At 38.8% G+C, this 15,777-nt stretch overlaps 1 protein-coding gene across 1 annotated transcript in view; it reads left to right on the forward strand.

The window, feature by feature from the left end:
- Positions 1 to 15,777, forward strand: part of PHEX (phosphate regulating endopeptidase X-linked) — a 287,172-nt gene that overhangs the window by 82,321 nt on the left and 189,074 nt on the right. The window lies entirely within an intron of this gene.

Genomic DNA, 15,777 nt, shown 5'->3' on the forward strand with positions numbered 1-15,777 from the left:
GGTGGCGGCGTTCTTTCGATCGTGACAATGGGGATGTTTGTTTTTGGTATTTTATTGTATAACTGGCGATAGTGATGGGGAATTGTAGTAGGATACTCCAAAATTAGAAATATCCACATTGAGGACATCTGAACTTATCTCTTAGTTGAGCACTGTAGAAGTCCTAGATGAAAGCAGATAGCAGACTTCTCTGTAACATCTAGCAACAAATAATTTAGGAGTGAGCCAAGTCCCTTTAGCTGTAGTTGTAGTAGCAGGGTAAAGCTCCTCAGGTACTGGCCTGTTATGGCAGACTGTGGTAGTCCAGAAGTAATAGAACTGAGCAAATTCCTTTGCAGTAGCATCAATCTGACAAGCTCTTCAGACCTCTAGCCCACTGTTCTCTTTTCTCAGACTCACGCTGACTATCAAGCCCCAGAGGGAGGGGTAGCAAAGCACACAGAGTCCCCAAGATCCTCAGTGTCTGTACTCACAAGTCCAAGGAGAGAATGGCAGTTTCCCTCCAATTTTCCAAGTGACTCTCCAGTGATATCTGACAGATCTTTGACAGACAGCTCCACTCAGTCAGCTCACTGTAAAACCAGGGTCACTCTCTCTAACTTCAGGCCCTTAGGACGACCAACCTGAGGCCTCATGGCAGGCAATTGCCAGCCTGGCTTGGTGGAATCCACTCCTGGGAAAAACCGCTGAACCCATGTGTTCACAAAACATAAATACCACTCCCAGCATGCAACAGGGCCACCCTCCCCTGCAATTGGCTAGTGCTGTATCCATATTCATGCTGTTCATTTGCCTAACCCCTACTCATGTTCTAGAAGGCTCTCATAGCTTCCTGAAGGCAGGCTGAACCCAGACAAACTCAAACAACACCAGAGCATCATGAGCAGACCTGACTAATCAATTACAACACTCTGTTAAGCAGAGGGCCTGATTAGATTTTCCTAACAGTCTTTCTGTTAAGCAGAGAAAGACAGTTTTGCTTAACCTGACTATACAAATACTAGCACCTGATTAGGAGGGTGCTACATATTATTGAACTTTATTTTTTTATAGATTTTGGAGTAGCTTTTTTTATATCTTTTTTGTGCTTGCATGATAATAGAGTCAACATCATGTGCATATTTCTTAGTCTGAAATGACTGAAGCTAGTAGTAACATGAATGTGATATTGGTTAGGTCATTATGCCCCATACAATGTTTCCAAGTTGATGATCTATTTCATGAACTACACACCCCATTGCTCACAGGTTTGTTTTTCTGCTAGATCAATAAGGTGATTTGTCATGCTGTTCTTCAGTACAGTGCAGGAGGTCACAAATCTATTGTATATTTACCCCAGTGACCTGCCATTCTTCATTTCAGGGTTAGGACCTTCATAGTTTACACTATTCACTCTACCAGTGCCAACATTCACCTCTGTATGATGGTAATCACAATTACATTCTATTTTATCTCAATATAAACCCTTTGGTGCCTTGCAGCTTTACAGTTAGGTACATTTTAGTTTTAATTCCCTATGCACTGCTTAAATACGCATTACTTGTACGAAATGTTAGAATCTGTTCTTTTTTCTGTATCAGGCCAAATATTCTATTACTAGTATTAAAAAAATAATCTTCAATTTCTCACTTGGATAAAGGATATAAATTATGTTAACAGTACAGTATGACAATTTTCATACCTCCATATGCTAACAAAAAGCCCAAATTATTATTTTACAGGATTTACATAGCCCCAACAAATATAAAAAGGGAGACAGTACAGTTATAATACAATAGAATACAAGATGGTAAAGAGGGCCCTGCTCATAAAAGCTTACAATCTATTAGGGTGGGGCAAGTGATACAAAAGGTTATAACTGTGGGGGATGAGCTGATGTAAGTGATACAAGTTTAGTTGGAGGCGTGATAGGCTTCTCTGAAGAGATGAGTTTTCAGGGATTGCCTAAAGGCAGCCAGAGTAGGAGATAGCCAGACAGATTGAGGTATAGAGTTCCGTGGGATGGGAGAGGCTCTGGAGAAGTCCTGGAGATAAGCTTTGAAGGAGGAGACAATGAAGCTTGAGAGCAGGAGGTCCTGAGAGGAGCAAAGAGGACTGTTTTGGTGATATTTGGAGACAAGATTGTGTTGCAGCTCGGGGCAGAGTTGTAGATGTCTTTGTTTGTTATCAGTACTTTGAATTTAATTCACTGGGCAATTGGAAGTCAGTGGAGGGATTGGCAGAAAGCGGTGGCAGATGCTGAGTGGTTGGTAATGTAGATGAGTCTGGCAGCAGCATTCATGATAGACTAAAGAGGGGATATCCTGTGGAGAGGGAGGCCTATGAGAAGGGAGTTGCAATAGTCAAGGCGAGAGATAACAAGGGAGTGATTGAGTAGCTTATAGTAACCCTTGTCATCGGTGAGTTTAAAGCTTACAGTAATGAAAAAAAAATTGCATTTTCTTTGTATATATAAACTACCTTTATTGATGCCTGCCCCATGTGTGGTTACTGATGTGTTCAGGAAATCTCTTACTTTTGTTCAGCTTGTACAATTTTGTAAGCACTGAACACCCAGCACTTAGACTTACAGTTCTAACTGTAATACACCTCTGACAGCTTGCTCTCTACTTCATCGATTCAAAAAACGTCTTGTATTCTTTTCACAGAATACAAGGCTTTCTGTGACTGGGCAGGCAGAGATCAAACAGTTAAAGGCTTTATATATCCACCTTTTGCAAAATAAATGTATAAATAAATAAATGCACATATGTTGGATTAAAAACATGTACATTTATTATATTTTTGCAAATGAGTCTGCAAAGCATTGTAACTTCAGTCAGTGGATCACTGGTGCATTCACAGGCTCCTGCAGACTCTTCCACCAGCTCCCTATCTGTACCAAGGTATGGACTTTCAGAGTTGGAGGAAGTCAATTGGACTACAAGTGTGGTGATTACAGCACTTGTGTGACATTGAGAACTAAAATGAACCTTTAAAATGAACCTAGCACCTTATCCCAAAATATTAAAGTGTTTCTTCAGTGTTTTCTTTAGAAAAAAAAAAGAAAATTCAGCAGCTACTAATACTGTAGCTGCTGACTTTTAATATAGGGACACTTACCTTCCAGGGATCCAACAGCATTCTCACCCAAGCCTTATGAGGCCTGTAATGTGTCGCAAGAGGATGCGAACAGAGAGAAGGGACAACTTCTAGTGGAATCACCTAGGGCCTAGGTGATTCCAGTGGATGTGGGAGCATGTACCTGCCAAAATTAGGTAACCCCCCCCCCCCAAATATTAACCTCTGATATTGTTAGAGGAGGGGGGATGATACTTTAAAGCGGAACTTCCCATTTAGGGCGAAGTTCTGCTTTAATATAAACTTGGGGCTGACATTCTTTTCAAAATACTAGTTGCTTGGCTATTATGCTAATTCTCTGGCTTCAATACTTTCAATCGCCAATAGGATGTCCAATGTGCACTTGCACACTAAGAAAAAGTCCTGCACTTTTTTTTGCAAATGTCAGCACGTGTCTGAATGAAGCTGATCTTGGAAATTAAGAGCACACAATATTGACCTTCTTACTACATTACTTTAGAGCATCTCTATACACAAGAATAAAAGTTTAATATAACAAAACACATGTGGTGGGACTGTGTTGGGTGACTATTCCAGCACAGTCCCACAGCTTGGACAAGGTAAAATGCCTTGTCCCCTATGTGCCTGGTGCACTCCACTGGGTTTTGGCGGTGTACGGGCATGGTGTACTAAGGAAAAAAAAACTGTATGCAGTACTTTTCATTAGTGCAGAGCAGTGTGAAGCAATCCACTGCCTCAAACTGTGCAATTGAACTTTATGGGATGTCCGTGTGACATTGCTGATCTTGGTCCCACTGCACCGCACTCCAGCCACTGCATTGCAATGAGACGGCTGGTGTGAACCAGCCCTCAATGGTATATTTAACAGACCAAAAGGAGCCAAAAAAAAAAGACGTTATATGTGAGGGTTTACATACAATCACCAACCCAGAACAAGTATTCAGAGACAAATGTTTGACTTTTGTCCAAATTTTCAGATATGCATGCTTGTTCTGGCTCATTGATTCAGATATTATTGAAGTCAGTGGTCCAGCATAACTGCCAGGCAACTACAACATAGAACTTTCAACAGGTAGTCTGCAAAGGTATTTATATTTCTTCCATGAGATGTTGAAACTTCAGTTTAAGTCAACTAAATACATTTCAGATACATTCTTTGGAAAGTGGAAAAACCTGTGCTGCAGAGTAGAACCCTTGCTCTCTGGAAGCAGTGATCTCATTGCAGTGGTCCACAATCCGCAAAACCCAGGTTCCCTTTTTATTGAAGAACTCTGACTCAGCAGGGGGTATGTTGGATCCCTGCAAAGAGATCACTGCTTTCTCACAGATAAGCCCCACTTTTCAGCATGCTGGCAAGGAAAGCTTTGTTACACAGGCTGTAGCTGATTTGTAAAGAAAATGGACTGTAAGACAATGAACACCTTTTGTTTTGATGCACCTGGAATGCATATAGCTAATATAAACTGAAAGTGTAATTGGACTTTAAGAAATATTCTTTTGCTCAGTGTATTTTGAATGTGAGAGGCTGGAGGTCCTTTCTGTGTTTCCAGCAATCGGTGTGCACTTTTGGCGAGGGCATATCACATTAAAACATTTTTGTTATTAGTATAAATTTGATGTGGTTCTATTTTAAATTTTTAAAGTATATGTTTGTTCTCAGCTTAATAACAAAAGATTAAATAATTCTTTTCTCCTCAAGTGTTAGCCATGTGTGTTTTTTGGAACTTGGCAGGTCAGATTGGCTTTAAACGTTTTTCTGTTCATTTGTTCTGGCATTTAGTCCACAGCTATGATTCCACATAAGGAAAAGTTGTATTTATTGTAAAATGGTTAGAACTTGGAACCACAGAATGCTGATTGGTGTGACAGAAATGTGCACATGTAAAATTAATACATACACAAAAAGGTGCTACTACCTCCTGAAATTGTACTGGGGCAGTATAACCTGTGCTCTGGCAGCGGCAGCTGACACCTCATCCACATCAATACAAACAGAAAAAGCCAGCGTTGTGGTGAATGCTCTGTGATCATGGATTTACTGAGCATGTAACAAATAACAGCCACAGGACAGGTAAAATTAAAGGAACCTAAAAAAATGTCCTCAATTCTAGAGCTGCACTACTGTAGTGCTTACTATAATTACAGGAGGAGTCAAAATGCATTCCTGTTCTGATGGTGGTGTTGGAACAGGAATCAGCGGTAACAAGTACGCTTACTCTCACAATTCTAGTAGCCTGTACAACACCCCAAACTCATCATCTGGGGGTAGACTGACAACTTGTAGAGAACAATGTTTTCTTGCTGCCTTATGCCACTTGGGTATTACAAAACAGGTGCACCGTGGGGATCATGAAGAATGTCTCCTGCCTCTCACCTGCCCTAGAATTGAAGTCTACATGATATGAAGAATGTCTGCCATCTCTCACTTGCACTAGAATTGAACAGTGTCCCAGACTACATATCCAGGTACACTAGGACATCATGAAGAATGTCTCCTGTTTCCCACCTACCCTAGGATTGAGCAGTGTCCAGGTCTATGAAACAGTAGTGCACCAGTTACACCAGGAAATCATGAAGAATGTCTCCAGCTTTTCACCTGCCCCAGAACTGAGCAGTAGGAGGCCACCCATTGTTGTACACAAATGTTTTGTCCCCCCCTGACCATAGGTCCTGCCTCTTTCTACAATAAAACCTGAACACTGATTGATTTCTATGCAGAGCTGCACCGGATTTTGCACTCTCCAGTTTTACTAATTCAACCCCATTGATTTAAGGGAAAAAAACATTACTGTATGTGCAGGAACTTGTGTCATACACAAGGGGGGCATAACAGAGAAGGGTCCAAGAGTCCACAAAGAAAAAACAACCTACAAGTCCCAGTAATGTGTTTTGCCTAACGTCTTCTTTAGAGCAGTATGCAGTTGTTTCAAGTAACTAGCCATTAAAAACAACATATGGCTTGAACATTGCGGACAAAAAAATGCCGAGTTCCTGCAAGTATCGTGTGAATATCCTGTCCCCTCCTGCTTGTATTGTGCATCTCAATGAGCCCTATGACACAGGAAATTGTAGAAAAACCACGCTGGTATGCAGGATGTGGTGTGCCAGTGGGTTCAGATTAGACAAAAGGAATCTATATATAATGAATATATCACCAAAAATTTCATTATAAGAGGCAGACATCTTCATAATAGCCCTTTGAGAAGATAAACTGAAATTGTAACTAAGATAATTTATTTAAAATTGTAATGTTAAACCTGATCCCTACATATTGAGCCCTATTAAAAACCTATTCTAGGTAAAGAAAAAAGCAAGCATAGTTGATGGGGTTATTTAACCCTGGGAGATTATTGACTTGTGGCCAACAAATCTAGAGAAACCATCTACTTTCATGTTAAAGTAAGTTTTTTTTAAATTCCTAACCTTTTGCTAAATAAATGCACATTTTTTGTAGGTAAAAAAATATGCATTTATTATTATTTGTTTTGGGATTCTAGAAAGCATTGCACCAGCGATCAGGCCACATTTTTTTTCAAATTTTGACAGCTAGCGGGAGGAGAGGATCCCCTGCTAGCTGTCAAAGTGGGGGAGCAGGGGCCATTCTATTTCTAACATGTTACACCATAAATATGGGTGTAACATGTAACATGTTATGAAAGGTTAACTTATCCTTTAAGGGCACAAAAAGTCAATTTGGGTATCTCTTTTAATCAAAATTGTGTGGTGACCAACTGTAGACCTGAGGTTACCCAATACAACATCTAAAATATGGTCAAATGTGCAAATTTTATTTTCCAGTGGGCCTTTATTGAGATTTCACATATACTGACATAAGTAAAGCACCATATACAGAAACAGTATATCAAGAATAGCCATAATAAGTACAATGTCAGTGTAGATGACTCCAACAGTACCAGTAAAGAATAAAAGGCGTATGCTAGTGGTTTACAAACGAAAAAAGGATTTACCAGTAAAGAATAAAAGGCATATGCTGGTGGTTTACAATCACAAAAAGGATACAGGAGGCATACAGAACGATTGGTATAATAGACAAAGACACTACCAGGAAGCAAAGAAAAAAGAAAATATTTGTCAGCAATGAGCAGTTTAAGTTACAGCTTCAACAAATGTACAAACGTTAAAGCTGAACTCCAGACACAAAAATATTCCTCAATCGCCATTAAGCAAATAAATCAACTTTGTGTGCAACAAATGCATTTGAAAATCCAGTTCTTACCTTGTAAAGTAGCATTGCCCTCATCACTGTGCTGTATGTAGGCTGTACAGACAGCAAAGCTGTGGGAGGGACTCAGCAGGCCCACTCATTACAGGCTTCCTGCAAAATACTACAGGATATAGGTTAGAGTAATTGGTCTTTGTTCCAGAAAGATCCTGAACAGAGGCAAAGTTACACGTTTGAATACTGCATAGATCTGAAAGAAATACACATAGAACACCAAGGTTCAAGTGAGCATACACATGCTTCCTGTATTTAGAAAATATTTGCTTATCCTCCACTGTTCCTACCACTCCATCCCCCACAGCTATTACTCCCGCACCACTATCCCCTCCCTCCTAGATTGTAAGCTCCAAGGAGCAGGGCCCTCGAACCCCTCGTGTATCACATTTTATTGTTATTGTACTGTCTCGTGTATTGTCTCCCATTGTAATGTACAGTGCTGAGCAAACTAATGGCGCTATATAAATACTGTATAATAATAATAATAATCCCAGAGTTCAGTGTTCTACCAACAGAATGTCTGTCACATTCACATTTGATAAGATATTTTACACCCTCTACATTGCAGCTGACAAATTATGAGGCCATACTAACTTGTCCATTAGGTAGATCAGTGAGTGGATCAGAGGTAAGATGTGAGCAAGGAGAATAGTTCCCACATCTATATGTACCTACTGTATGGCTTTACAAAATCCATTACAGTGCATTACTTATAATAGCTGCAAATTATTTTGTCATTTAAAGATGTAGCTTTTTGAAAGATCAGAGATGGATTGGATGAAATAGCTTTTAAAACGAATATGTTCTTCTGCAGACAATGCCACTGCTTTCTCCACATATTATACATTTTGGTATGTTACAGAAAAAGGTGATAACTAATCGAATTACACAAACTTGAATAGATCCTGTTGTCTCTTTCTAGAAATCAGTCTATTACAGCCAGGGGCCATGATCCTTTTGTAAGCCTTGATAAGATGTTTATATTTTATCATCATTGTTTAGGATGGCTTTCAAGTAGATACATTTCTTTTGAAATCCAAAAATGTTTGTACTTTTTAAAGACCCTCAAATAATGTCCAACCAGAATATTGTGTACAACTGACATGTACAGTTGCAAGAAAAAGTATGTGAACCCCTTGGGATTACGTGGAGTTTTGCATGAATTGGGCATAAAATGTGCTCTGAACGTCATCTAAGTCACAACAATAGAAGAATACAGTCTGCTGAACATAATACTACACAAACATTAGATGTTGCCATGGTTTAATTGCACATAACATGTAAACATTCACAGTGCAGGGAGGAAAAAGTATGTGAAGCCCTAGCTTAATGACTTCTCCCAGAGCTAATTGGAGCCAGGAGTGAGCCAACCTTGACTCCAATCAGTGAGATGATATTGGATGTGTTGCTGACAGCTGTCCTGCCCTTACAAACACACACCTGTTTTGGGTTTACTGGTTTCAAGAAGCACTGTCTGATGTGAACCATACCTCGCAGAAAAGAGCTCTCAGAAGACCTGCGATCAAGAATTGTTGACTTGCATGAAGCTGGAAAGGGTTACAAAAGTATCTCCAAAAGCCTTGATGTTCATGTGTCCATAGTAAGACAGACTGTCTACAAATGGAGAAAGTTTAGCACTGTTGCTACCCTCCCTAGGCGTGGTCGTCCTGTAAAAATGACTGCAAGAGCACAACGCAGAATGCTGCATGAGGTAAAGAAGAATCCCAGAGTGTCAGCTAAAGACCTACAGAAATCTCTACATGCACATGCTAACATTTTTGTTGACACATCTACAATAAGGAAAACATTAAACAAGAATGGAGTACATGGGAGGACACCACGGAGGAAGCCATTGCTGTCCAAAAAGAATATTGCAGCACATTTGAAGTTTGCAAAAGAGCACCTGGAAGTTCCACAGCACTACTGGCAAAATATACTGTGGACAGATGAAACCAAGATTGAGTTGTTTGGGAAGAACACACAACACTATGTGTGGAGAAAAAAAGGCACAGCACACCAACATCAAAACCTCATCCCCACTGTAAAACATGGCGGAGGGAGCATCATGGTTTGGGGCTGCTTTGCTGCCTCAGGGCCTGGACGGATTGTTGTCATTGATGGGAAAATGTATTCCAGAGTTTATCAAGACATTTTGCAGGAAACCGTACGACCATCTGTCCGCCAACTGAAGCTCCGCAGAGGATGGGTGATGCAACAGGACAATGACCCAAAGCATACAAGTAATTCAACAAAACAATGGCTGCAACAGCACAGAATACGCTTTCTGGAGTGGCCCAGTCAGAGTCCTGACCTCAACCCGATTGAAATGCTGTGGCATGACCTTAAGAGAGCGATTCACACCAGACATCCCAAGAATATTGCTACACTGAAACAGTTTTGTGAAGAGGAGTGGTCCAAAATGACTCCAGATCGTTGTGCAGGTCTGATTTGCAACTACAGGAAACGTTTGGTTGAGGTTATTGCTGCCAAAAGGAGGGTCAACCAGTTATTAAGTCCAAAGGTTCACATACTTTTTCCTCCCTGCACTGTGAATGTTTACATGTTATGTGCAAATAAACCATGGCAACATCTAATGTTTGTGTAGTATTATGTTCAGCAGACTGTGTTCTTCTATTATTGTGACTTAGATGACGTTCAGAGCACATTTTATGCCCAATTCATGCAAAACTCCACGTAATCCCAAGGGGTTCACATACTTTTTCTTGCAACTGTAGAACAGTGTTCTTAGCTGGCATTTTTCTATACAGGATGGAAAAATTAGTGTCCAGATCCTTGTGAATATTTATTTCTCTTTTAAAGTAAGGGCAAATTTTAAACTGCATGTATTATCATTAGGAGTCCCAACAAATTCCTAAAACATAGGAATTCTACCAGTTCAAAAAAACCCAAGATGTTGTCTACAGTATTTACCTGTGCCAGGACAGAACGTAGGTACATAGATAGGGCTTCATCATCAAACAACTCTCTCCCACCTTTCCAAGTACAGGTTTGCTTAAGAAGGGGCACATGAAGTCCCCATCACCATACCTTGCACCTGGTGGAAATAGGTACCAAAAAGGAAAAAATGCATTATTGGGTTTATTTATTAAAGCTGGAGAGTGCAAAATCAGGCTCACTTCTGCATAGAAACCAATCAGCTTCAAGGGTTTTATTGCCAAAGCTTATTTGAACAAGCTGAGGTTAGAAGCTGATTGGTTTCTATGCAGAAGTGAGCCTGATTTTGCACTTCCCAGCTTTAGTAAATAAACCCCAATATGTTAATAACAATCTTAATAACAACAAAAATCTGCTATGATTATGTTTGGTAGTATTGCGTTTGTCCAAAAGCCGTTTCACTGATGACACTCCAAGTTCCTGAGAAATTAATGAGTATATATGCTTTTGCCTCAAGTGACACTAATATCGTGTCATCTGGTTATGTTACATCTTGTAATGTTCTAAAATGATGTGATGTTTCTTGGATAAAGGATGGGAGTGTTGCTACATGTTCTTGTAAAATGTATCAAGGAACCATTTTCAGAGATGATACAATAGGTCTCCCATGGTATCATTGATATTCTTGTGCACTTTTGGAAGAGCATAAAATGTTGCTATAGTCGCAATAACTACTTTAAGATATTATGTCTTAGTAATTGTCCCATTGAAGATTGCATCTTCTATAATCTAGAAAATGTCTCTTTGAAACCCGTCCTTATTTTTCCTGGCACTTGTTGTGTACCAATCCTTACTCAAAAGTTAATTTTTTCCTTGATAGCTTTCCCTGTCTATGAAGATGATGTTACCACCCTTGTCAGACAGTTTAATTATTAAATCCACTTTATATAAACTGCTTCCCATTGTAATGATGTCAAATTATTATCTAGTATAGTGTGGATTGCAAGCTTCTCAATGTCTAAATTACAAGGGTAACAAAGCCTGCCAAGTTGGTGGTATTCATAGAAATTGAAGGAAAAGATGAAGAGGAACATTTAAATCTTGTTTGTTGTATTATAGAAGAACCTCAGGCAATGTCAATATCTTTCATATTCCCTTCAACATTCAATTCTAATACATTCCCTAAGGCTCTGTATTCTTTTCTACTCAGTTGTAAAATAATATTGGTGTAGTGCTAAATAATATAGATAAATAAATAAATAATATTTATAATAAATATCAAAATATAAATCATATAATGCATAAATATGTGATAGATCCTCATGGAGCCTAAATTGTGCAACAAGTGATAAAGTGCATACAAAATCTGGTCTCAAATGGACCTGCAATAAAGTGACTAAAATCCTCAATCCCAGCAAGGGATAATGCACAAAGTGACACAGTGAGTCCCAACAAATGGGATACCTGTAAAACAATAGTGACTGGTGCTAAAACTCCCAATAATCATCAAATACATAAATACAGTGCTAAAAACTTAATTAAAGAGTAATCGATAAAGTCCACAAGGAAATGTGCAAAAAAACACACAATAAAAAGTGCTTTCAATCTTCATCAATAAGGTGCTTGTAGTGGTTGTGCCACACTCAGGTGGATAAATACCCTTAAATGGCTGCAATGCCTTCTCACCTCCTTTCTGCGACCCCAAAGGGCCATTACGCTTTATGGATCCCCTGGATCCTAACCGGCAGATGACTCTGCACCTTATAATATCATATAAAGCAGGCTCCAGTGGCTCCACATAACCTCAAGGTAGCTTCCTTATATACTGGCTCTCCCTCCAACAGCAGACCACCGCAGTACAGCTCATTAGGTTCATATATATCTCATAACAAGGCCATGAAAAAGCAAGCAAGAGAGACTTCCATAGTGTAACTCTGTTTAATCATAACGTTAAAGGAAAAAAAGCCAAGTAAACACTCACAGTATAGCTGATATATTCAGGCAGTGTTCACCACATGTTATGGGTGTGCTGTAGAAGCACTGGGTGTACAAAGATGGCATCTACTGGAAGTACTTTTTCCTTTAACGTTATGATTAAACAGAGTTACACTATGGAAGTCTCTCTTGCTTGCTTTTTCATGGCCTTGTTATGAGATATATATGAACCTAATGAGCAGTATTGCGGTGGTCTGCTGTTGGAGGGAGAGCCAGTATATAAGGAAGCTACCTTGAGGTTATGTGGAGCCACTGGAGCCTGCTTTATATGATATTATAAGGTGCGGAGTCACCTGCTGGTTAGGATCCAGGGGATCCATAAAGCGTAGTGGCCCTCTGGGGTCGCAGAAAGAAGGTGAGGAATCATTGCAGCCATTTAAGGATATTTATCCACCTGAGTGTGGCACTACAAGTACCTTATTGATGAAGATTGAAAGCACTTTTTATTGTGTGTTTTTTTTGCACATTTCCTTGTGGACTTTATCGATTACTCTTTAATTAAGTTTTTAGCACTGTGTTTATGTATTTGATGTTTATTGGGAGTTTTAGCACCAGTCACTATTGTTTTATAGGTATCCCATTTGTTGAGACTCACTGTGTCACTTTGTGCATTATCCCTTGCTGGGATTGGGGGTTTTAGTCACTTTATTGCAGGTCCATATGAGACCAGAATTTGTATGCACTTTACCACTTGTTGTTGCGCACTTTAAGATCCCTGAGGATCTATCACATATTTATGCATTATATGATTTATATTTTGATGTTTATTATAAATATTATTTATTTATCTATATTATTTAGCACTACACCAATATTATTTTACATTTATTGCACCTTTGGTATAGGATAGGGTGTTAGCAGCTTGTTAATTATTTGTTTTTTGTTTAGCGCAGGGGGATTTCCTTCATTTCTACTCAGTTAACCCCAATCCTCAATTAGGCCTCCTATAGAGAGGTTTAGTTTTTTTTCAGCTGTAAGACTTTTAGAAGTATTTTGTGTGTAAAGAGATTAATGTATTCTATAGTTTCAAATTTGTCTACACGTTTGGGAGACAGGTACTTTTCTCCTCTTTATATCTGGACAATAATTGTGAAGATAAATTTCCCATGATTTTGCACGCTTAATTCTGTTTGTATATAAACAGTCTTGACATTTTTCTTTTTGGGTTTCGTTGAATTCACATTTAGAGGTTTCAGGGAAATGGAGGGGGTCCCTGAAGAGGGAAAACCTGTCACTGTCTTTATAGTTTGAATGTTAGTATCCTGTGGAAAGTTGTGCAACGTATGAGAGGATATTTGTGAGCCATGAAATAAAACCATTCTCTGGTCATAGAGGGTTGAGCAGCACATTGTGAAATATTAGCTGTACAATCTCTGTTTCAATCTTCACTTATCTTAATAGCTGTTAGTGTTTGTATGTCTTTGAGTATTGTATTTAAGAACATCTGATAATGTGTAACACTGCCATGATTATGTGTATTTCTGTTTCTTCCCTTATTTTTAGTGAAATAGTGTCTGTTGGTTTAGGAAAATTCAGATTCTGGTGCAACTGTTGAATTATCTGTGAACTGTGTTCCCTTGGATATGGGGACAAATTACTCAAATAGGGGGTTGTCAAAATCTTCCCATCTTTATGCTTTGCTCTTCTCTCACATAACAACAGCTTATATAAGTGAACAAAAGCAATCGCATTTGTATGGATTAACCCCTCTTTCTGCAATTGTGTTGTTATTTAAACTTTTTGGATATAAAAGTGAAAAAAAAGCACATGCAACATTTTGGCCACATTAGTATGTATCTTATTGGGTTTGGGATAGTCCAGGAAACTGTACTTTTCTTTTATGTTTATTAGGATGTCCACACATAAATGCTTTTAAATTTATAGCAATAAAAGGATTATATTTTATTAATGCTATACTTTTAACTTATAACCCTATCCAACTTTATTTCTCTTATGGTTTCAATGCCATGATTGTTGCTGTAAGCACTTCCACAAGCAATCTCAATATGCCAAGTGAAGTCACTGTCGTTCCATGCAATGACAATGTGTTCATAAGCAGCAATTGTGGTGTATTGTTACCATACCCTAATGAAGTCACTGTCATCCCATTCACAATACACACTCACACATTCTGCTAGTTCTTACTTTCATAGGAACTCATACACACTTATGGGTTGATTTACTAAAACTGAAGAGTGCAAAATCTGGTAGGGCTGTGCATGGTTGCCAATTGGTTTCTAACTTCAGCTTGTTAATTTAAGCTGTGACAAAAAACAAAAACTGGAAGTTGATTGGTTTCTCTGCAGAGCTGCATCAGATTTTGCATTCTCAATTTTAGTAAATCAACCCCATAGTTTTATTATACACAGTATAGCTCTACCATGCCTGTAGACTGGCTGGGGTTGGGGGAGTGGATTTATGGCAAGGACCAACAGTCTTCACTGGCATTACCTTCAGAATGGAAAAATGATAACAGACAGGTCTGGTCTTCTGCACCTGCAGGTAGTAGAGAATTGCCCCATAGCCCAGTTGCACAGCTCCACAAAAAAGATGATAAACTTGTGTAGCATCTTTACTTATTTTAATAACAGGGTTTGTTGAAAGAATAATTCTCTTTTTTTTGTAAGTAATAGCTAAAAATACATAAAGGCCGATTTTTTTTTTGTATTTTGCATTGGGGAAATTTTCTTTCACATCCTGTCTCAGATTTACAACAGGAAGGGAGAAGGAATCTCTTCAAAGAAAACACAACCCCCATCTAAATTGTCACTGCAAAAACTGTCTTCATTTCCCCTCTATTCCTGTTTTGTAAACAACTAAGAATGTTGAATTGATCCTTATTTCTAGTGCTGGTGACAATGCTCACCAGGAGAATTTCATAGGGTGAGCCTCCCCAGTTTGGACAAAAGGCAACAGTTAAAAATTGGCAGAGGTTAAATAGCTTTATATACACTTCAATCATATAAAACATGATTATAGATTATTCTTCAGAAAATGAAATTATTGTGATGTGCATTGTGGAAACATGTATATTGTGGAATTGATCTCTAATATGTGTATACTGTCTGCATGCAATAGTTATCCTTGGAATACCTGACAATTATGCAACAATCCTGGTCGTGATATTTGGTAAAATGTGCTGGCTAGAAATGCTCTGATCTTAATATATGTGAGCTGCTGACTTCATCCCTTCTCTGGCATCTTGAACGCACTGACTGTTATTACTATTCTGACCCACCTGTGTAGAAATATTGATCAGCTCCATTGATTGAGAACCCTCATGACACTGCTGCTCTCTCTACAGCTCACTGTAACATCAATTTTATATCCTGGAAAAACAAAGCAAAACTGTTCCATTCTAGTCCCTTGTGATACACTCTCCTCCTCTACATTTATCAAAGATGTTTGCTGGAAACCAAACAATGTCGACCCCTAAGAGGATAAGTCACAATGCCTTCATATGGTGGAGACAACAAGGAGACATGCCAGTACCACCTGTTTCACTACAAAAAAACATTCATCTGGTGTTATATTTAATACTGATTATTTAATTTTTAGTATTTACA

The sequence above is a fragment of the Staurois parvus genome, unplaced genomic scaffold (genome assembly GCF_062004578.1).
Source record: "Staurois parvus isolate SC_StPar_1 unplaced genomic scaffold, SC_StPar_1.0 ptg000884l, whole genome shotgun sequence".
NCBI lineage: Eukaryota > Metazoa > Chordata > Amphibia > Anura > Ranidae > Staurois > Staurois parvus.